The sequence below is a fragment of the Hippocampus zosterae genome, chromosome 6 (assembly GCF_025434085.1).
Source record: "Hippocampus zosterae strain Florida chromosome 6, ASM2543408v3, whole genome shotgun sequence".
Taxonomy (NCBI): domain Eukaryota; kingdom Metazoa; phylum Chordata; class Actinopteri; order Syngnathiformes; family Syngnathidae; genus Hippocampus; species Hippocampus zosterae.
Genome location: NC_067456.1, coordinates 17,680,421 through 17,704,330, shown reverse-complemented (window position 1 = coordinate 17,704,330; position 23,910 = coordinate 17,680,421).

The following is a 23,910-nucleotide window of genomic DNA, read 5'->3' as shown; positions in this document are numbered from 1 at the left end:
TTAACAGGTGTAGGGTAAGGAGATCCCCACTAGCAGCCAAGACAGTGAGAGAGTCACATCCCTCCTCTCCTCGAGCCTCGCATTCACGCCAGCCGTCCTCTTCTGATGGATTGCACCACAATTCATCTACATTATGTCGCTGGCAATGAGCTATCACTTCAATCTAGCCTAAACCATGCACTGGGTTTGGCTCTGTTGACACTTCTTAAGCACTCACTTCTCCTGATTACAGTCTGTGCCCGTGGGAGTGACGAGGCCTGCTCATGATGTTTGTGTGTATCTCGGTATGAACAGTAAACCGTTGCTTTAGCTGTTGAGCAGTCTTCAAATATGAATTAAATCGCAACAACAACTCAAATGTACAGGGGTTAGACACTTAATGATGGTACATGTTAGACAAGAAGTCAACTGGTCGCACCACTAGGGTAAAATTACATTTTATGAATGGAATGTACTTTGGATCAGCTTTGAATGGCGTGGCTCAAGAAACCTATGCAATCATTTACTAATACACTCCAGTCATTTTGGATCTAATGTTTCTTCTTCCTACTCAAGCATTCTTGCAGCTTTTTCTCATCTTTATATTTAATCCCTCAGTTTCTCTAAGCATCTTCAAGCTTTCCTATCAGCTGGTTAGCAGATGTCCTATGGTCTCTTTTCTTGGGGGGTTTCCCTTAAATTGTACAGACTATTTCATCCTCATCTGATTTTGGCTAAATGATTTGTCCATAGCCAAGTACATACTGTATGATACTCAAAATGAAATCTGTGCGAAGAGAGACACATTGTCCTCATACCTCTTATTGAGTGAAATATATTTGATAATTTACGCATAATGAATGCTTTACAAATCTTCTCTTGTCAAAATGAGGTTCGCAATTCACCCTCCTAATTTTGTGCCTAAAAACAATACTCACACTTTGGATTGAATTAAGGATGGTATAAACACAAAACAAGCTAAAAAATGAGGGAGAAAAAAGGGAAGAGTGCACTGATTTGCTGTTTAATGAGCCCATTTAACATTTTAACAAGCTAGTTATTTTACATAACCTAATAAGTGTTCTCAATTGAGTTGTAAAGTGTAACCAGAGAAACAGGCTATGAGTCTCGTGGTCACGCTTCCTCTTTACAGAGATTATTTTAAATTGCTGAAGTAGAACCCATGACCTCTGTACTGTCGGGCGGACGTGCTAATCAGTCGATTACCGTGCTGCTGCCCCCCCCAAAAAAGAAAAAAATACATATCAATCAAAGAAATTCAATTCTCTTTCTCACGGGCTACTGTGTCATCTCCGAAGAGAATGCCATTTGACTGAAGTCACCGTGAAGCCGGCGCAATGTACCCACATCGGTTCATATCCATGAAGGTGTAGCGATTACTGACATATTTTCTTATGGGAACAAATCACCAGTAGGGTGTGAAGAATCTGCCGTGTAGATAGAGTCTCAGGAGCTTTGTTAGATGCAGCTGATCTGAGGCCTGTCTTTGTATTGACTGTCATCTGGGGAAGTTCCCATGGACGGGACACATTTCAACCCCCTCCTTTATTTAAGTCACTGCTGATAGCGGATTGGGAAGAAGGTCGACAGTGACTGGAGGTGTTTTCTTATGCCGTATAAGGGATTGGAAATGTTCAAGCAAAGAGATTCAGTTGAGCCTCCTAAGTGGAACCCAGTCTGAATGATTTTCAAGTTACACTCATTTCAACGTATTTTCTTCCCCCATACGAAATGATGAAAAGTTAATTTTACTACAGGCTCAAATTGTCACCATCACAAAACTGTACAGGCAATGCTTGTCGTAATATCCAAATATTTGAAACACAAATTGACATTATTTTTGTTTTAATAATTGCCTGCTGTCCGAAAGGATTTCGAGCAGATTCGACTCGCCTTTTTAAAAATATTTTTTTAGGCTTGCCAATAATAGCTAGCTTTGAGGGGTTGGCCCTATCTTGTGTTGGACTGGTGATTAATATGTCGTGCAACAGGTGGTGTTCTTTTCACAAAGCATCCTGAAGCTTTGAACAAAGGTTCATGAAGCTTTGTTTGTCTGTGTAAACCCAATTAAATTTAATTTGTGTCTGACATATTTTTCATATATTGATACGTGATAGGTATATATTGATGGAGGAGCACTCTACACTTGATTAAAAAAAAGGCAAAATTTACACAATTTGAAGTCACCTGACAGAAATATCAGGGACCAGGTGTTTGGAGAGAGATATTGTCAATTAGTAGTGCTTTATAGGTTCAGCTGGAATATTTGTTTCTGTCGGCAGGCAGCATAGGAACACATGTTGGCTTTCAGTGTTCTTTGTTTTTTGGTTATTTGGTATTACGCATTTGACTTTCAGGGTTTAGCATCCAGCCATTGGTGATACTTTGATGGGGGTGGGGGGTTGAAATATACATGAAAAGTATATTTTTGACAATCACGGAATCTTTTCAGGAAACACTAAAAGCATAGAAAAAGATTGTGTTATATTATTTTATTATAATATTATAAAAGAGTATTTCCAGTCAATGTATACTGATGTCAGCGGCGACGATGGTTTATCCTGACAATTTAGTCTTTTTACCCATAGGAGCAGTTTTTTTTGTTTTATTTTATTTTTTGCCATATTCCTTCTACTGAAAGATGGCTTTGAACAAGTGCCAGACTGAATACACATAGAAGTGAAGGTTCGCAACAAGTTAATAACTGAAAACAAAGCAAAACAGTGAAGGTTATGACGGTGTTGTTTAAATGCAGATGGCTACATGCACGTCTGTCCATGTGCTCTCATGTGCTTGCCTACCCGGGTCTTCTATAGTCTCGTACAAGGCTCAGGTATTCCTCCTCTACCTCATTAGTGCTGATTTACACCACCGCTAGGTGAAGGCGGCCTGGGTGGACCTCCCACTCCCCTCCACCAGTCACATCCTCATACATGCACTGCCCTGGACTCCCCCATCTCTCTTCTTGCTCCCTCTCTCTTGCTCTGCCTCGCTCCTTATTTGCCTGCTGCGCACAGACAATGGGGCCCTGGAGAATACCAGCTTGTGCTGAATTATTCAAATCAGCAGTGGCAGCAAGCTAGAGAGCAAAGGAGAGGGACGAGGAGGTAGAGGAGACTGAGGGTGCAGCAAAGTGAAAGAACCCAGTATGATGGGAAGGGGACGTGGAGGAAGAGAGGAACAGTCAGAGATTGAGTGAGCGAGAGAAAGGCAGATAGCGAAGCGAGGCGTTGAGAAAAAGTGGAGAATCTCTTCGTCTCTGCATGCAAATTGCCTTTTCCCCTCCCTTGCTCACCCTCACTATGAGTCACCCCCCTGCCCTTCACTGCTTCATTAATACACATCTGTACCTCCCCCCTGCGCCCCCCCTCTCCAGGAGGAGAGAAACAGAGGGGGGGGGGGGTGGTAGGTGTTCGACAGAAGCGGCATGCACTTGGCAGGAAGAGAATGCGCCGGTAATTAGCTTGCACCGGTATGGATATAAAAAAAATAAAAGACAGAGGAGAGATGAGGAGATGAGAAAGGGGAGAAATGAGGAAAGCTCTGAAAACAACCCTCCTGCCAGGCAGAACTCTCTGGAGGTGAGACCTGGACATGGTGGTGTGCCATCCGGGAACAAAGGGAAAGTGAGGAGAGTCAGGAAAAGTTGGGAGGCTGAAGAGGCCTATGACAGCAACTGCAGTGAGATAGAATATCATTGTGCGCATGCCTGCTGGTATTTTATTATGATTGTGTATGCCACTCAGACCATACCAGGACTGTGACTATACTGTCATCATAGTCATAATCATCTGGTCAAATAACTGTTAGAAAGGAAATGCCAAATATACATATTTACTTGGTACATGACTTTCTTTCACCAATCATTTGTAATGCCCATTGTGATTTTAAAACAAGTTTATATACTAAGAAGGCAAGCGGTGTCGCTTGAGATCATGACAATATGATTTCCAACAATAATGAAATATGAAAGAGACACTCACTCGCTCAGTGGCAATGAAGGTTAATGAACTTAAGTGTGTCTGTCCTAACTCATTAACAATGAACCACTCGATTTTACACTTGATTTTTTTCTCCCCCCTTGCGTGCAGAGCTTCAAAACTGCACTTAAGTGGAGACAAAGTCAGCGTGCATGTGTTTGTGTGAACGAGACAACTTGACCCTTGAGTTCTTTGCTGGCCTCATTAGCAAGAGGACTTGGTTCATTAAATGATGTGAGCAAGCGGTGTAGTCTGAACGAAGATCACACACTGATAGGCTCCATGAGCCTGTTTGTGTTGTCTAAAGTAGTTTGACTCTCTTGCGCGTCTGACTGGGAAAATAAAAACATTGAAGGAAGTTTCTTCTTTCTTTTGAAAGCTTTTTTCAACCCATACATGTTTTCAAAAGATTCTGTGAATGTGAATTGAGAAACCTCAAACATGTATACGCCAAGAGTCTCTGACCATTAATTGGTTATGACATCATTTTGGCATTGCAGTAATAAACGTAAAAATCTTGCATTAACTGAGAAATTGAGTCAGGGCTTAGTTTAATTATGGACTGTTTGTGACAACAATGTTATTGTACTCTCAGCTTGTCATTATGGTCAGTGATATTCAGCAAAATGAATTTCAAGTCTAATTTATTCGTGGGTGATGAGAGACCTGAAATGACAATGTACTTCAATGCTTCTGATTTTAAGTGCTGATCTGGTAACCCTTTCTGGTTGTGTTGTAAACAAACAAAATGTCATTGACGATCAAGTTCTCCTCTGCCAATGTTGACAGATTTGATATCGCAAGCATGCGACCATTGTTGATTATGATTGGTTGTGAAAGGTGACGTTGGGTGACAAGGGTGAACTATTTTCAAATTTGAGGGTGATGAGCATACCTGCAATGAAGTTGCCTGTTGGGTTTTTTTTTTATTTTTTGACTGAAGTCCGTTTTGAACTTGCAACATTAATAGTGTTTGACAGCATGACGCGATTGTCGTCTCTTCTCATGAAAATGTAGTTGCCTTTTTTACATGCAGTCGAAACATACTTTGTATACTGTACATCAGTGGCGGCTGCTGGTCATTCAAGGTGAGGAAGCTCATTTTTCCCGACCTACATCATAAATCTGTTTATTTATTTAAATGTAAATTCTACCCTCCGCTCCTTTTCAAAAAAATGATCCACGCAGTAGTATTATCTGCCATGATGTTGTTAAGGACTCGGATAAACCGAGTTTGGGAGGGGGATCTAAAAAACGTAGACAGAAACAAGGTCTCCGACGAAAAGACAATTTAATGTCTTAATCGCACCGAAAATATGGCGAGAACATAAAGCGCTGGTCCACAATGAGGACCAGGAGATAAATCCAAACGAATAACAAAAGGTGCTTGCCCAAAAGAGCAAGAAAGGAAAGTAAAGCCCGCAAATTATGAACAAAAAACAATGTAACACTTAGTACACGCACAAAAGCCAGATCATCAAAATAAAACAGTACTTACACAAAACTTGGTACCGAGAACTATACGCGAAATCACAACGAGGTCAAAAGCCACTAAGTCAAGGAACAGTGAGGATAGCAATGCCAATAAACAATACTCCCACAACAGGTTTAGGACGTTGGTGTCCTTAAATAGTGCCTCTATTGATTAACGATTGCCAACAGGTGTGCTAGGAAGACCGCTCATGCCACCGGCTGGCCAGACCGCAAAACCGAAATGTGACAGATGTACAGCTTAGTTTAGTTTAGCTTAATGTAGTTTAGTTTAATTTAGTTGCACATGGTATAATCCAGAAAATGCATTTGCGTACAATCTTCAGTACCTAGTAAAAAGAGCCCAAAAGAAGTAGAGTGAAGCAGAAGCCTATTGAGGTCTACCACACCACATATCTTGCAGTACAGCCAAGGTGTCCAAACTTTTCCGATCGAAAACGGCATATTCACATGCAGTAGAAATAAAAATAAGCTTTCACCATCCCTGCAGTACCGCTGTCAGCTACTATGCCATGCGGTTGTAACGTGTCGAATTTGGGTTGGCATTATCTTGCTAAAATAAACAGAGGCGTCCATGCAAAAGACGATGCTTGGGTGGCAGCATATGTTGCTCCAAAACCTGTATGTACCTTTCACCATTATACTGTAGTGCATTCACAGATGTGTAAGTTGCCCATGCCATTGGCACAAACACATCTCTATTTAGTCACACATCCAGGCTTTTGAACTTTGTGTCCATAACAGCCTGGATGGTTCTTTTTCTCCTTAGCCCGAAGGACATGACGTCCACAATTTCCTAAAACAATTTGAAATGTGGACTCGTCAGACCACAGAACACTTTTCCACTTGGGTCACAGGCGTTCAATGTTGATTTTTGGCATTGCCACTCGTAGTCATTTCTCATGGAGGTTATACTACAAGCACGCAGATTCACTTATGTCACTGCCAATCAGAGATTGATTCCAATTCAGACATATTATCCAATCATCTTGCAGAAGCAAACTGTCACGGCCAGCCCACTGGTCCATAGACGCTGATCTTGGTGGGATAGAGCTCAGAATTTTCCCAATGACAGTCCAATTTCACCCATTGGAAGACCCACTCCAAGCTTCCACACTGAGCAATTAGTGGCTCAGGGTCCGAGCGTCATGGTGGTACTGTGGAGCAAATGAGAGGGATGTAATTTCAGTTAACTGTGATAAGTAGTTCATTCTGAGTAAAAGATGAAGATATTGAAATGTTTACACACAGTGGAACATATTCTACCAGTTTTATGAAGGGAGTGGTTGGGGGCATTTTAAAAGGAAGGTGAGCTTCGGCCCTCCGTGAGTCGTCACCTTACCGTGGTGGAGGGGTTTGTGTGTCCCAATGATCCTAGGAGCTAAGTTGTCTGGGGCTTTTATGCCCCTGGCAGGGTCACCCATGGCAAACAGGTTCTAGGTGAGGGGCCAGACAAAGCACGGCTCAAAGACCCCTGATGAAGATTAAAATAAATGGATCGAAGTTTCCCTTGCCCGGACGCGGGTCACCGGGGCCCCCCTCTGGAGCCAGGCCTGGAGGTGGGGCTCATTGGCAAGCCCTACACCCATGGGGCCCGGCCGGGTACAGCCCGAAGAGGCAACGTGGGTCCCCCTTCCCATGGGCTCACCACCCATGAGAGGGGCCAAAGGGGTCGGGTGCAATGTGAGCTGGGCGGCAGCCAAAGGCAGGGACCCTGGCGGTCCGATCCTCGGCTGCAGAAACTAGCTCTTGGGACATGGAATGTCACCTCTCTGGCAGGGAAGGAGCCCGAGCTGGTGTGTGAGGCAGAGAATTTCCGACTGGATATAGTCGGACTTGCCTCCACACACAGCCTGGGTTCTGGTACCAGTTCTCTTGAGAGGGGTTGGACTCTCTTCCACTCTGGAGTTGCTCACGGTGAAAGGCGCAGAGCAGGTGTGGGCATACTCATTGCCCCACGGCTCAGTGCCTGTACATTGGGGTTCACACCGGTAGACGAGAGGGTTGCCTCCCTCCGCCTTCGGGTAGGTGGACGGGTCCTGACTGTTGTTTGTGCATATGCACCAAACAGCAGCTCAGCATACCCACCCTTTTTGGAGTCCTTGGAGGGTGTGCTGGAGAGTACTCCTGATGGGGACTCCCTTGTTCTGCTGGGGGACTTCAATGCTCACGTGGGCAATGACAGTGAGACCTGGAGGGGCGTGATTGGGAGGAACGGCCCCCCCGATCAGAACCCGAGTGGTGTTTTGTTATTGGACTTCTGTGCTCGTCACGGATTGTCCATAACGAACACCTTGTTCAAACATAAGGGTGTCCATATGTGCACTTGGCACCAGGACACCCTAGGCCGTAGTTCGAAGATTGACCTTGTGGTCGTGTCATCGGATTTGCGGCCGCATGTTCTGGACACTCGGGTGAAGAGAGGGGCGGAGCTGTCAACTGATCACCACCTGGTGGTGAGTAGGCTCCGATGGTGGGGGAAAATGCCGGTCCGTCCTGGCAGACCCAAACGTATTGTGAGGGTTTGTTGGGAGCGTCTGGCGGAATCCCCTGTCAGAAGGAGTTTCAACTCCCACCTCCGACAGAGCTTTTCCCATGTTCCGGGGAAGGCGGGGGACATTGAGCCCGAGTGGACCATGTTCCGTGCCTCTATTGTTGAGGCGGCCAATCTGAGTTGTGGCCGAAAGGGGGTTGGTGCCTGTCTCACGTACTCGCTGGTGGACACCAGCATTAAGGGATGCCGTCAAGCTGAAGAAGGAGTCCTATCGAGCCTTTATGGCCTGTGGGACCCCAGAGGCAGCGGACGGGTATCGACTGATCAAGCGGAACGCAGCTTCGGTGGTCGCCGAGGCAAAAACCCGAGCATGGGAAGAGTTCGGTGAGGCCATAGAAGCCGACTTCCGGACGGCTTCGAGGAAATTCTGGTCCACCATCCGACGTCTCGGGAGGCGGAAGCAGTGCACCACTAACACTGTGTACAGTGGGGATGGGGCGCTGTTGACTTCGACTCAGGACGTTGTGAACCGGTGGGCAGAGAGCGGGAGATCGACAGGCGGATCGGTGCAGCGTCTGCTGTGATGCGAACGTTGTATCGGTCTGTCGTGGTGAAGAAGGAGCTGAGCCAAAGGGCGAAGCTCTCAATTTACCGGTCGATCTACGTCCCAACCCTCATCTATGGTCTCGAGCTGTGTGTCGTGACCGAAAGAACGAGATCCCGGATACAAGCGGCCGAAATGAGTTTTCTCTGCAGGGTGTCCAGGCTCTCCCTTAGAGATAAGGTGAGAAGCTCGGTCATCCGGGAGGTCAACAGGGAGAGTGCCTCTGGATTGGCAGACCGGGGTGGTAGTCCCTCTTTTTAAAAAGGGGACCGGAGGGTGTGTTCCAACTACAGAGGGATCACACTCCTCAGCCTCCCTGGTAAGGTCTATTCAGGGGTGCTGGAGAGGAGGGTCCGTCAGGAAGTCGAGCCTCAGATTGAGGAGGAGCAGTGTGGTTTTCCTCCCGGCCGTGGAACAGTGGACCAGCTCTACACTCTTAGCAGGGTCCTCGAGTGTATGTGGGAATTCGCCCAACCAGTCTACATGTGTTTTGTGGACTTGGAGAAGGCGTTTGACCGTGTCCCTCGGGGAGTTCTGTGGGGGGTGCTTCGAGGGTGTGGGCTACCGAACCCCCTGATACGGGCTGTTCGGTCACTATACCACCGATGTCAGAGTTTGGTTCGCATTGCCGGCAGTAAGTCGGAATCGTTTCCAGTGGGGGTAGGACTCCGCCAAGGCTGCCCTTTGTCGCCGATTCTGTTCATAACTTTTATGGACAGAATTTCTAGGCGCAGCCGAAGCGTTGAGGGGGTCCGTTTTGGGGGCCTCAGTATTGCATCCCTCCTTTTTGCGGATGATGTGGTGCTGTTGGCTCCTTCAAACGGGGCTCTCCAACTCTCACTGGAGCGTTTCGCAGCCGACTGTGAAGCGGTTGGGATGAAAATCAGCACCTCCAAATCTGAAACCATGGTCCTCAGTCGGAAAAGGGTGGAGTGCCCCCTCCGGGTCGGGGAGGAGATCTTGCCACAAGTGGAGGAGTTCAAGTATCTTGGGGTCTTGTTCACGAGTGGGGGCAAGGGGGAGCGGGAGATCGACAGGCGAATCGGTGCAGCGTCTGCTGTGATGCGGACGTTGTATCGGTCTGTCGTGGTGAAGAAGGAGCTGAGCCAAAGGGCGAAGCTCTCAATTTACCGGTCGATCTACGTCCCAACCCTCATCTATGGTCACGAGCTATGGGTCGTGACCGAAAGAACGAGATCCCGGATACAAGTGGCCGAAATGAGTTTTTGTGCTCTCCCTTAGGGATAAGGTGAGAAGCTCGGTCATCCGGGAGGGGCTCAGAGTCGAGCCGCTTCTCCTCCACATCGAGAGGAGCCAGATGAGGTGGCTTGGGCATCTGATTCGGATGCCTCCTGAGCGCCTCCCTGGTGAGGTGTTCCGGGCATGTCCCACCGGGAGGAGACCCCGGGGAAGACCCAGGACATGCTGGAGAGACTATGTCACCCAGCTGGCCTGGGAACGCCTCTTGATTCCCCAGGGAGAGCTGGAAGAAGTAGCTAGGGAGAGGGAAGTCTGGGCTTCCCTGCTAAAGCTGTTGCCCCCGCGACCCGGCCCCGGATAAGCGGTAGATGATGGATGGATGGATGGAGGTGAGCTTCCCTTGAGGTCTTAATCAGTGCTGGACACATATGTAGTTGTTAAAGAAAGGAAACCCTGCAATGGTCACTAAAATCACTTTAACAAAAGTAACAAAGATTTACTGGAATTTAAACAAAACAAAAACACGACACGTTGCATTATTTTTGTGGTCAAACAGGATTAAAAAAAATCTCATGGAACTGAGTTGGGGAAACATGACGGTCTTCTTATAAGATATCCTTTATTCGTCCCACAATGGGGAAATTTACAACCTCCAGCAGCAAGAATGTATGTAGAAAGAAGAAAGGAGAAAGAGAAAAAAAAAACAACAAACATCTTTCAATTAAATACAATATGAACACAAATGGATAAAAATTATTATTATTATTATGATTGTTATTTTTTATTCATCAGCCTGACAGCAGTCGGTAGGAACGAGCGTCGTTATCTCTCCTTCTTGCAGCGCGGGTGTAACAGTCTCTGGCTGAAGGAGCTACCAAGTGCTGTCAGGGCGGTCTGGAGGGCGTGGGAGGGACTGGTCATCATAGCTTTTAGCTTAGTTAGCATCCTTCTGTTGCCCACCTCCTCCAGAGTGTCAAGGGAGCAACCCAGGACAGAACTGGCCTTCCTGACCAGTCGCTCCAGTAAAGTAGTTTGACTCTCTTGCGCGTCTGACTGGGAAAATAAAAACATTGAAGGAAGTTTCTTCTTTCTTTTGAAAGCTTTTTTCAACCCATACATGTTTTCAAAAGATTCTGTGAATGTGAATTGAGAAACCTCAAACATGTATACGCCAAGAGTCTCTGACCATTAATTGGTTATGACATCATTTTGGCATTGCAGTAATAAACGTAAAAATCTTGCATTAACTGAGAAATTGAGTCAGGGCTTAGTTTAATTATGGACTGTTTGTGACAACAATGTTATTGTACTCTCAGCTTGTCATTATGGTCAGTGATATTCAGCAAAATGAATTTCAAGTCTAATTTATTCGTGGGTGATGAGAGACCTGAAATGACAATGTACTTCAATGCTTCTGATTTTAAGTGCTGATCTGGTAACCCTTTCTGGTTGTGTTGTAAACAAACAAAATGTCATTGACGATCAAGTTCTCCTCTGCCAATGTTGACAGATTTGATATCGCAAGCATGCGACCATTGTTGATTATGATTGGTTGTGAAAGGTGACGTTGGGTGACAAGGGTGAACTATTTTCAAATTTGAGGGTGATGAGCATACCTGCAATGAAGTTGCCTGTTGGGTTTTTTTTTTATTTTTTGACTGAAGTCCGTTTTGAACTTGCAACATTAATAGTGTTTGACAGCATGACGCGATTGTCGTCTCTTCTCATGAAAATGTAGTTGCCTTTTTTACATGCAGTCGAAACATACTTTGTATACTGTACATCAGTGGCGGCTGCTGGTCATTCAAGGTGAGGAAGCTCATTTTTCCCGACCTACATCATAAATCTGTTTATTTATTTAAATGTAAATTCTACCCTCCGCTCCTTTTCAAAAAAATGATCCACGCAGTAGTATTATCTGCCATGATGTTGTTAAGGACTCGGATAAACCGAGTTTGGGAGGGGGATCTAAAAAACGTAGACAGAAACAAGGTCTCCGACGAAAAGACAATTTAATGTCTTAATCGCACCGAAAATATGGCGAGAACATAAAGCGCTGGTCCACAATGAGGACCAGGAGATAAATCCAAACGAATAACAAAAGGTGCTTGCCCAAAAGAGCAAGAAAGGAAAGTAAAGCCCGCAAATTATGAACAAAAAACAATGTAACACTTAGTACACGCACAAAAGCCAGATCATCAAAATAAAACAGTACTTACACAAAACTTGGTACCGAGAACTATACGCGAAATCACAACGAGGTCAAAAGCCACTAAGTCAAGGAACAGTGAGGATAGCAATGCCAATAAACAATACTCCCACAACAGGTTTAGGACGTTGGTGTCCTTAAATAGTGCCTCTATTGATTAACGATTGCCAACAGGTGTGCTAGGAAGACCGCTCATGCCACCGGCTGGCCAGACCGCAAAACCGAAATGTGACAGATGTACAGCTTAGTTTAGTTTAGCTTAATGTAGTTTAGTTTAATTTAGTTGCACATGGTATAATCCAGAAAATGCATTTGCGTACAATCTTCAGTACCTAGTAAAAAGAGCCCAAAAGAAGTAGAGTGAAGCAGAAGCCTATTGAGGTCTACCACACCACATATCTTGCAGTACAGCCAAGGTGTCCAAACTTTTCCGATCGAAAACGGCATATTCACATGCAGTAGAAATAAAAATAAGCTTTCACCATCCCTGCAGTACCGCTGTCAGCTACTATGCCATGCGGTTGTAACGTGTCGAATTTGGGTTGGCATTATCTTGCTAAAATAAACAGAGGCGTCCATGCAAAAGACGATGCTTGGGTGGCAGCATATGTTGCTCCAAAACCTGTATGTACCTTTCACCATTATACTGTAGTGCATTCACAGATGTGTAAGTTGCCCATGCCATTGGCACAAACACATCTCTATTTAGTCACACATCCAGGCTTTTGAACTTTGTGTCCATAACAGCCTGGATGGTTCTTTTTCTCCTTAGCCCGAAGGACATGACGTCCACAATTTCCTAAAACAATTTGAAATGTGGACTCGTCAGACCACAGAACACTTTTCCACTTGGGTCACAGGCGTTCAATGTTGATTTTTGGCATTGCCACTCGTAGTCATTTCTCATGGAGGTTATACTACAAGCACGCAGATTCACTTATGTCACTGCCAATCAGAGATTGATTCCAATTCAGACATATTATCCAATCATCTTGCAGAAGCAAACTGTCACGGCCAGCCCACTGGTCCATAGACGCTGATCTTGGTGGGATAGAGCTCAGAATTTTCCCAATGACAGTCCAATTTCACCCATTGGAAGACCCACTCCAAGCTTCCACACTGAGCAATTAGTGGCTCAGGGTCCGAGCGTCATGGTGGTACTGTGGAGCAAATGAGAGGGATGTAATTTCAGTTAACTGTGATAAGTAGTTCATTCTGAGTAAAAGATGAAGATATTGAAATGTTTACACACAGTGGAACATATTCTACCAGTTTTATGAAGGGAGTGGTTGGGGGCATTTTAAAAGGAAGGTGAGCTTCGGCCCTCCGTGAGTCGTCACCTTACCGTGGTGGAGGGGTTTGTGTGTCCCAATGATCCTAGGAGCTAAGTTGTCTGGGGCTTTTATGCCCCTGGCAGGGTCACCCATGGCAAACAGGTTCTAGGTGAGGGGCCAGACAAAGCACGGCTCAAAGACCCCTGATGAAGATTAAAATAAATGGATCGAAGTTTCCCTTGCCCGGACGCGGGTCACCGGGGCCCCCCTCTGGAGCCAGGCCTGGAGGTGGGGCTCATTGGCAAGCCCTACACCCATGGGGCCCGGCCGGGTACAGCCCGAAGAGGCAACGTGGGTCCCCCTTCCCATGGGCTCACCACCCATGAGAGGGGCCAAAGGGGTCGGGTGCAATGTGAGCTGGGCGGCAGCCAAAGGCAGGGACCCTGGCGGTCCGATCCTCGGCTGCAGAAACTAGCTCTTGGGACATGGAATGTCACCTCTCTGGCAGGGAAGGAGCCCGAGCTGGTGTGTGAGGCAGAGAATTTCCGACTGGATATAGTCGGACTTGCCTCCACACACAGCCTGGGTTCTGGTACCAGTTCTCTTGAGAGGGGTTGGACTCTCTTCCACTCTGGAGTTGCTCACGGTGAAAGGCGCAGAGCAGGTGTGGGCATACTCATTGCCCCACGGCTCAGTGCCTGTACATTGGGGTTCACACCGGTAGACGAGAGGGTTGCCTCCCTCCGCCTTCGGGTAGGTGGACGGGTCCTGACTGTTGTTTGTGCATATGCACCAAACAGCAGCTCAGCATACCCACCCTTTTTGGAGTCCTTGGAGGGTGTGCTGGAGAGTACTCCTGATGGGGACTCCCTTGTTCTGCTGGGGGACTTCAATGCTCACGTGGGCAATGACAGTGAGACCTGGAGGGGCGTGATTGGGAGGAACGGCCCCCCCGATCAGAACCCGAGTGGTGTTTTGTTATTGGACTTCTGTGCTCGTCACGGATTGTCCATAACGAACACCTTGTTCAAACATAAGGGTGTCCATATGTGCACTTGGCACCAGGACACCCTAGGCCGTAGTTCGAAGATTGACCTTGTGGTCGTGTCATCGGATTTGCGGCCGCATGTTCTGGACACTCGGGTGAAGAGAGGGGCGGAGCTGTCAACTGATCACCACCTGGTGGTGAGTAGGCTCCGATGGTGGGGGAAAATGCCGGTCCGTCCTGGCAGACCCAAACGTATTGTGAGGGTTTGTTGGGAGCGTCTGGCGGAATCCCCTGTCAGAAGGAGTTTCAACTCCCACCTCCGACAGAGCTTTTCCCATGTTCCGGGGAAGGCGGGGGACATTGAGCCCGAGTGGACCATGTTCCGTGCCTCTATTGTTGAGGCGGCCAATCTGAGTTGTGGCCGAAAGGGGGTTGGTGCCTGTCTCACGTACTCGCTGGTGGACACCAGCATTAAGGGATGCCGTCAAGCTGAAGAAGGAGTCCTATCGAGCCTTTATGGCCTGTGGGACCCCAGAGGCAGCGGACGGGTATCGACTGATCAAGCGGAACGCAGCTTCGGTGGTCGCCGAGGCAAAAACCCGAGCATGGGAAGAGTTCGGTGAGGCCATAGAAGCCGACTTCCGGACGGCTTCGAGGAAATTCTGGTCCACCATCCGACGTCTCGGGAGGCGGAAGCAGTGCACCACTAACACTGTGTACAGTGGGGATGGGGCGCTGTTGACTTCGACTCAGGACGTTGTGAACCGGTGGGCAGAGAGCGGGAGATCGACAGGCGGATCGGTGCAGCGTCTGCTGTGATGCGAACGTTGTATCGGTCTGTCGTGGTGAAGAAGGAGCTGAGCCAAAGGGCGAAGCTCTCAATTTACCGGTCGATCTACGTCCCAACCCTCATCTATGGTCTCGAGCTGTGTGTCGTGACCGAAAGAACGAGATCCCGGATACAAGCGGCCGAAATGAGTTTTCTCTGCAGGGTGTCCAGGCTCTCCCTTAGAGATAAGGTGAGAAGCTCGGTCATCCGGGAGGTCAACAGGGAGAGTGCCTCTGGATTGGCAGACCGGGGTGGTAGTCCCTCTTTTTAAAAAGGGGACCGGAGGGTGTGTTCCAACTACAGAGGGATCACACTCCTCAGCCTCCCTGGTAAGGTCTATTCAGGGGTGCTGGAGAGGAGGGTCCGTCAGGAAGTCGAGCCTCAGATTGAGGAGGAGCAGTGTGGTTTTCCTCCCGGCCGTGGAACAGTGGACCAGCTCTACACTCTTAGCAGGGTCCTCGAGTGTATGTGGGAATTCGCCCAACCAGTCTACATGTGTTTTGTGGACTTGGAGAAGGCGTTTGACCGTGTCCCTCGGGGAGTTCTGTGGGGGGTGCTTCGAGGGTGTGGGCTACCGAACCCCCTGATACGGGCTGTTCGGTCACTATACCACCGATGTCAGAGTTTGGTTCGCATTGCCGGCAGTAAGTCGGAATCGTTTCCAGTGGGGGTAGGACTCCGCCAAGGCTGCCCTTTGTCGCCGATTCTGTTCATAACTTTTATGGACAGAATTTCTAGGCGCAGCCGAAGCGTTGAGGGGGTCCGTTTTGGGGGCCTCAGTATTGCATCCCTCCTTTTTGCGGATGATGTGGTGCTGTTGGCTCCTTCAAACGGGGCTCTCCAACTCTCACTGGAGCGTTTCGCAGCCGACTGTGAAGCGGTTGGGATGAAAATCAGCACCTCCAAATCTGAAACCATGGTCCTCAGTCGGAAAAGGGTGGAGTGCCCCCTCCGGGTCGGGGAGGAGATCTTGCCACAAGTGGAGGAGTTCAAGTATCTTGGGGTCTTGTTCACGAGTGGGGGCAAGGGGGAGCGGGAGATCGACAGGCGAATCGGTGCAGCGTCTGCTGTGATGCGGACGTTGTATCGGTCTGTCGTGGTGAAGAAGGAGCTGAGCCAAAGGGCGAAGCTCTCAATTTACCGGTCGATCTACGTCCCAACCCTCATCTATGGTCACGAGCTATGGGTCGTGACCGAAAGAACGAGATCCCGGATACAAGTGGCCGAAATGAGTTTTTGTGCTCTCCCTTAGGGATAAGGTGAGAAGCTCGGTCATCCGGGAGGGGCTCAGAGTCGAGCCGCTTCTCCTCCACATCGAGAGGAGCCAGATGAGGTGGCTTGGGCATCTGATTCGGATGCCTCCTGAGCGCCTCCCTGGTGAGGTGTTCCGGGCATGTCCCACCGGGAGGAGACCCCGGGGAAGACCCAGGACATGCTGGAGAGACTATGTCACCCAGCTGGCCTGGGAACGCCTCTTGATTCCCCAGGGAGAGCTGGAAGAAGTAGCTAGGGAGAGGGAAGTCTGGGCTTCCCTGCTAAAGCTGTTGCCCCCGCGACCCGGCCCCGGATAAGCGGTAGATGATGGATGGATGGATGGAGGTGAGCTTCCCTTGAGGTCTTAATCAGTGCTGGACACATATGTAGTTGTTAAAGAAAGGAAACCCTGCAATGGTCACTAAAATCACTTTAACAAAAGTAACAAAGATTTACTGGAATTTAAACAAAACAAAAACACGACACGTTGCATTATTTTTGTGGTCAAACAGGATTAAAAAAAATCTCATGGAACTGAGTTGGGGAAACATGACGGTCTTCTTATAAGATATCCTTTATTCGTCCCACAATGGGGAAATTTACAACCTCCAGCAGCAAGAATGTATGTAGAAAGAAGAAAGGAGAAAGAGAAAAAAAAAACAACAAACATCTTTCAATTAAATACAATATGAACACAAATGGATAAAAATTATTATTATTATTATGATTGTTATTTTTTATTCATCAGCCTGACAGCAGTCGGTAGGAACGAGCGTCGTTATCTCTCCTTCTTGCAGCGCGGGTGTAACAGTCTCTGGCTGAAGGAGCTACCAAGTGCTGTCAGGGCGGTCTGGAGGGCGTGGGAGGGACTGGTCATCATAGCTTTTAGCTTAGTTAGCATCCTTCTGTTGCCCACCTCCTCCAGAGTGTCAAGGGAGCAACCCAGGACAGAACTGGCCTTCCTGACCAGTCGCTCCAGTCTCTTTCTGTCCCGGGCCGAGATGCTGCCTGACCAGCAGACAATGCCATAATGGATGGCCGAGGCCACCACCGAGTTATAGAACGTCTTAAGGAGTGACCCCTGAACCCCAAAAGACCTCAGTTTCCTGAGTAGGAAGAGTCGGCTCTGTCCTTTCCTAATCAGGGTGTCCGTGTTTGTAGATCAGTCCAGTTTGTCGTTGAGAAGAACACCAAGGTACTTGTAGGAGGCCACCCTCTCTATGTCCATACCCTGGATGTTCATCGGTGCTGGTGAGGACTTTTTCCTGCAGAAATCCACAACCAACTCCTTAGTTTTCCTAGGGTTGATCTGGAGGAGATTCTGCTGGCACCAGTACACAAAGTCCTTTGTCAGTCCCCTGTACTCCCGATCGTCCCCTTCTGTAATGAGGCCAACAATCGCAGAGTCATCTGAGAACTTCTGAAGGTGGCAGTTTGGAGTGTCGTGTCTGAAGTCCGAGGTGTAGAGGATGAACAGGAATGGAGCCAGAACAGTCCCCTGCGGCGCCCCAGTGCTGCAGAGAAGCCGGTCCGACTCACAGCTCTGCAATCTCACGTACTGCGGCCGATTTGTGAGGTAGTCTATGATCCATGCTGTGAGATGGTGGTCCACTCCGGCGTTCTGCAGTTTGCCTCCCAGCAAATTGGGCTTGATGGTGTTGAAGGCACTGGAGAAATCAAAGAACATGATTCTCACAGTGCTCCCAGCCTTCTCCAAGTGTGACAGCACTGAGTGGAGGAGGTAGATAATAGCGTCTTCCACGCCGATGCCAGGCTGATAGGCAAACTGCAGCGGGTCCAGTGACGGGCTCACCAGCGGTCGAAGGTGGGCGAGGATGAGTCTCTCCAGCGTCTTCATCAGGTGAGACGTCAGCGCCACCGGTCTGTAGCTGTTCAGCTCCTTAGGGTGGGGGGTCTTGGGCACTGGGACCAGGCACGAAGTTTTCCACAGCTGTGGAGCTCTGCCCAGCTTCAGGCTCAGGTTGAAGATGTGCTGGACAAGCTGACACAGCTGGTCAGAGCAAGTCTTGAGGAGCCGGGAACTGATCTTGTCCGGACCTGCTGCCTTCCTCACATTCATCTTCCTCAGTTGGTTCCTTACCTGCTCTGTTGTGACGGACAGGCAGGAACCAGGTGACATACTGGGTTGATGAGAGCTGGTCGAAAGAGGAGGGGGAGGAGAAGAAGTCCTCACTGAGAGAGGTTGCAGTTTGTGGTTGGGGGAAGGGACAGACGACTGGTCGAAACGGTTGAAAAAATGGTTCAGTCCATCTGCCCAGTCCTTGTCCTTCTCGATCACTGTCTTTGGGCTGTCATGGCCTGAGATGGTTTTCAGGCCCCTCCAGACACCAGTGACATTGCTGGCCTGTAACTGGTCCTTATGTTGTTTTTCTTTGTTGTTGTTGATTTTTTTAGGCAATCACCGCAATTAAATTATTTCGGAAGCTCTCAAAGAGAATTGTACACCCTAGACAAGTGCTTTGGCCCAGTCCTGGTGAGCAACCGTGTCCAACTGTCAGGTTTGATGATGTTCAGACTTTCAGCTGCCATCACAGTGGTTCAATAGGGTAGAGCTTAGAAGAGCTTAGGGCTCTTCAGAGTGGTCTAATGTTTTGTTCTTTGTCATTCTTGGGCATTTTAAGCTTTATTTTTTGAGTCATTATCCAATTGGAAAACCCATGACCTGCAGCTGAGACGAATCTCTTTGACAATTAGCGACACAATTTACTTTCTTGATGGTCTTAAGAGTGCTACATTCTATACAAACAATGTTCACTTCAAAACTTCAAAATGACAACATATTCGGCCTCGTCTTTGTGCAACTTTAGAGTGGTATTTTGGCCAAATCCCAAATTGAACAAGCTTTTGCCTTACAACTTTACAGGTTACTCTTTGTAGAATTGTACACAACTTTTCATTTAATTTCCGACAAATTTATTGCGACAGTAGAACAATATGAAGCACTCACACGAGCATACATTATTGTATTTCACTCCTCTCCAGAGAATGTCCCTTTTTATTCCTTGCACTGGGCAAACATCCAACAACCTCATGGCAAGCAAGTCCACTTCTGATACCATATGTATCAAAGCAGCACCCACGGGATACGAAACCAGCAGACGGACTGAACAGCATGGCAGTCAGCAGAAAATATACTCAAATGGAAGACATGAAAATCTGCGTAAAATATAAGGTCAACTTTAAAGAACAACCTTTTTACAGTCACAACCACATTTTATGTTCATTGCAGAACATGTAACCTCTGCATTTAACCCATAACAGTGATGAACTCAGCAAGCCTTTTAATGGAACAGTGAGCAGCCTTCGAGCAACCTTAGTCATCTATTACCTGTGCAAGTCCAGGAAATCAACTTTCAGTCATAGGCCAAAAATGGTGGGATGCATACAAGGGAGACTAAAGTGCTCTTTTTTTCAACTTCAATTTATTAACCATTTCCAAGGTTGATTTGTTCATTTTCACTGAGACAAAAAGCCAGCAAGCAGGTACAGCAACACAATACAGAAGAACCTAACTGCCCTTGCCATACACCCCACCGTTACAAGTGGCAAGCCCACTTACTGTTCTTGCCACTTTCGGGTGATGGCTATGAAGAGAAAACAAACAAGAAATAGATGAACCAAAGAACCAAGATTACCGTATTTTCACGGTCATATGGCCCACTCTATTAAAAGGCGCAGTCACAGTTAAGGGTGCTATTTCTGTTTTTAACAGATGCACAAGACGCATTGTACTATTGGATGCAGGCATGGTAAAATGTACGCATTCTTAAAAAAAAAATATGGTAGCATGCAGACACGCGAGCGTATGTTCAAAAAAAAAAAAAAAGCAACCGGAGGAAAACTGAGTTCAGTTGTACTTTGTTGAAGTACTTAACGATGTACTCGTATTATTTTATTGATTAATTCTCATCCTCAAATCCATCAAATTCCTAATCTTCAGTATCCAAAATGAACAGCAGGGCAAGTTCCCAATCAACCACTCCAGGTTCCCTCAGGTCATTGTCCGAGTCAGTCTCGTTGCCGTGCAGTTCCTCAGAAATGATGCTGGCGCTGCCTCCCAGTCTTAGGAAATACAGTATGTGTTCTCCATTGTTCCCATACCGCTTGCAACTTCACTTTCGCCATTTCTGTCCATTCCAATGGCAACCAGGCACAACAGTAAAGGCCGACTTCACGCACCCCGTTGTGTGTATCGCTACCGTACTGGAAACACGTTTTATATCAGAAAATAGTGAACCCACACCTCCCATCCTCCCTTCTTTGTTGCCATTGATGGTGGCCTCTCACCGCTTGGCTGCATATCAATTCCACCGCCTGCACTCTAGTGAATCAGGTTTGTGGAGTCCCAGGAGGGGACTGGCTGTGGTTTTACATGCTAAATGCTTCTTTACAATACAGAAGCAACAACCAGTCATTCGGCCAGGCCGCCCTTACGCCCAGCCTCTTCACACTCTGGTTGGACTGCCAGATCAGAGACTTCTACTGGAAGCTGTGCTTGGCAGTGCTTGCGTCTGTGCTCAGATGGACTACTCATGGGGCATTCTGCCCAAAAGCCCCACAAAGACAGGTAGGAAGGATGAAGGAGACATATGTGTTGATGTGCGTCATCCAAAGGATTACGTACTCAGAGAATGTCTCAGACAATGGGGAACAGAAGATGAGGCGCTGGAAGAGGGACCATCATGGAAGGACAAGCCCCTACACGGGATGTACTACCGGACCATAACTGAAGTGGCTGATCTCAAGAAGTCCTATCAGTGGCTAGAGAGGGCTGGCCTGAAGGACAGCACAGAGGCACTCATCCTGGCTGCTCAGGAGCAGGCCTTGAGCACCAGAGCCATCGAGGCCCAGATATACCACACCAGACAAGACCCAAGGTGTAGGTTGTGCAAAGAGGCACCTGAGACGATCCAACACATAACTGCAGGGTGTAAGATGCTGGCAGGGAAAGCCTACATGGAACGCCATAACCAGGTGGCTGGCATAGTCTACCGAAACATCCGTGCGGAGTATGGACAGGTCAAAATGGGAAACACCTCAGAAGGTGGTGGAGAATGACAGAGCGAAGATCCTGTGGGACTTCCAGATCCAGACTGACAAGATGGTAATGGCGAACCAACCAGATATCGTGATCATAGATAAAGGGCAGAGGAAAGCCGTTGTAGTGGATGTAGCGGTCCCAAGTGATGGAAACATCAGGAATAAGGAACATGAGAAACTCGAGAAATACCAAGGGCTCAGAGAGGAGCTGGAGAGAGCCTGGAAGGTAAAGGTGACAGTCGTGCCTGTGGTGGTCGGAGCACTCGGGGCAGTGACCCCCAAACTAGATGAGTGGCTGCAACAGATCCCGGGAGCAACATCGGACATCTCAGTTCAGAAATGTGCAGTGCTGGGAACAGCAAGGATACTGCGCAGAACCCTCAAGCTTCCTGGCCTCTGGTAGAGGACCCGAGCTGAATGAGGGACGGACACCACCCGAGGGGTGATATGAGGATTTAAAAAAAAAAAAAAAAAAAAATATATATATATATATATATATATATATATATATATATAGCTGCGGCTGGATAGCTCAGTTGGTAAGGCATCGGTTTGGCATACGGGAGACGGTGGTTCGAATCCCGCTTGGGGCAAAAATGAGCATATAACACCATCCAGTGTGGGTCCTTGGGCAAGATCCTTCACGCTAATGCCTACCTCATACAATGATGAGAGACAATAAAACGAATGACATGCCGGCTCAGACGTCGCCCGGCCAAACAAGGTCTGCGTCAGGTGCTGGGGAACCAGAGCACCTTGATGAAAAATGGGCTACTGGAACAAAGCGGAGATGGGCGAGATGCGATAACATGGCTCTGTTGGAATGCTACTACTCAAGCAACCCTAGTCAGAGGGGTTACATGCAGAGAATGTGGGCTAAATGGTTACTTCGAAACCCACAGTCACGGTTGACCGCGAAACAACTAGTAGCTCAGTGTTCCAACATCCACAAACGGCAACTGCTGTCACAACTTGAGATTGATGAGGTACAACGCAGGTTCCATGGTGAAGGGCCCCAGTCTGCCAGATCAGAGGAGGAGGTCATACAAGAGATTGGGAGGCAACCCCCAATGAATGCAGATGATGAGATTGGGTGGCCAGCCCCAATGAATGAAATGCTGAGCGAGGCAGCAACTGACCTGAAAGCTAAGATCATGGCGAGAATGAAAGCGGGGCAACCTAGAAACCGATTACAACGGCTATGTGAAGTACCATCTGAAAGTCTCATAGAAAGTGTGAATGCAGCACTGAGGGCGATCCCTACCGTAACGATCACAGAAACCAATGAGCTTCAGCATCAGTGATCCTGGAGACTCTGGGCTATAAGAGCAACCATGGAAGCCATGAGATACGTTACCCACCATGGAAAAGACGGTTGGAGGCTAAGATCAAGGCGGCCCGGAAAGATGTGAGTCAATTAACGGAGGCCCAGAGAGGTGTGATGAAAAGGCCGATACCCGAGAGGTACATCCAGATGACCATACCTGAAGCACTCGAAACTGCCAAACAAAGGCTCCAAGCCTTGTCCAGTCGCCTAAAGCGGTACACGAAAGAGAATGAGGCCAGACGAATAAACAGGCTGTTCGCAACACAACCTGCGAAAGTGTACGCTCAGTGGCAGGGTCCTAACAACAGAGCTGACCCACCAAGACTGGAAACTGAAAGGTACTGGAAAGGCATATGGGAGAAGGAGGTTGCACATAACAGCAGTGCACAATGGCTGGTGACCCTGAGAGAGGAGCACAGCAACCTCCCTGAACAGAACCCGGTTACCATAACAGTGGCAGACATACAGGAAAGAGTCTCAGATATGAAGAACTGGACAGCACCAGGCCCGGACATGGTCCACACCTACTGGCTAAAGAAACTCACAGCACTCCATGAGCGCCTAGCAGTACAAATGAACCAGCTGCTGAGGGATGGGACTCACCCAGAATGGCTAACCGAAGGGCGAACCATCCTGATCATGAAGGATCCCTCAAAGGGTGCAGCCCCATCCAACTATCGGCCAATAACCTGTCTCTCCACAACATGGAAGCTCATGTCAGGCGTCATTGCGGCTAAGATAAGTGGACACATGGATCAATACATGAACGAAGCACAGAAGGGCATTGGTAGAGATACCAGAGGAGCCAAACATCAGCTCCTGGTTGACAGAACAGTCGCCCAAGACTGCAGGTCCCGACGTACCAACCTGTGCACAGCTTGGATTGATTACAGGAAAGCCTATGACTCGATGCCACATACATGGATCACTGAATGCTTGGAGTTGTATAAGGTGAACAGGACCCTAAGAGCCTTCGTTGCGAACTCGATGAGGATGTGGAAAACCACACTTGAAGCCAATGGCAAGCCACTTACCCAAGTGTCCATCAAATGTGGCATATACCAAGGTGATGCACTATCCCCACTGCTGTTCTGCATAGGACTGAACCCCCTAAGCCAAGTAATCACCAAGACAGGCTATGGATACCGCCTCAGAAATGGAGCTACAATCAGTCACCTCCTCTACATGGATGACATAAA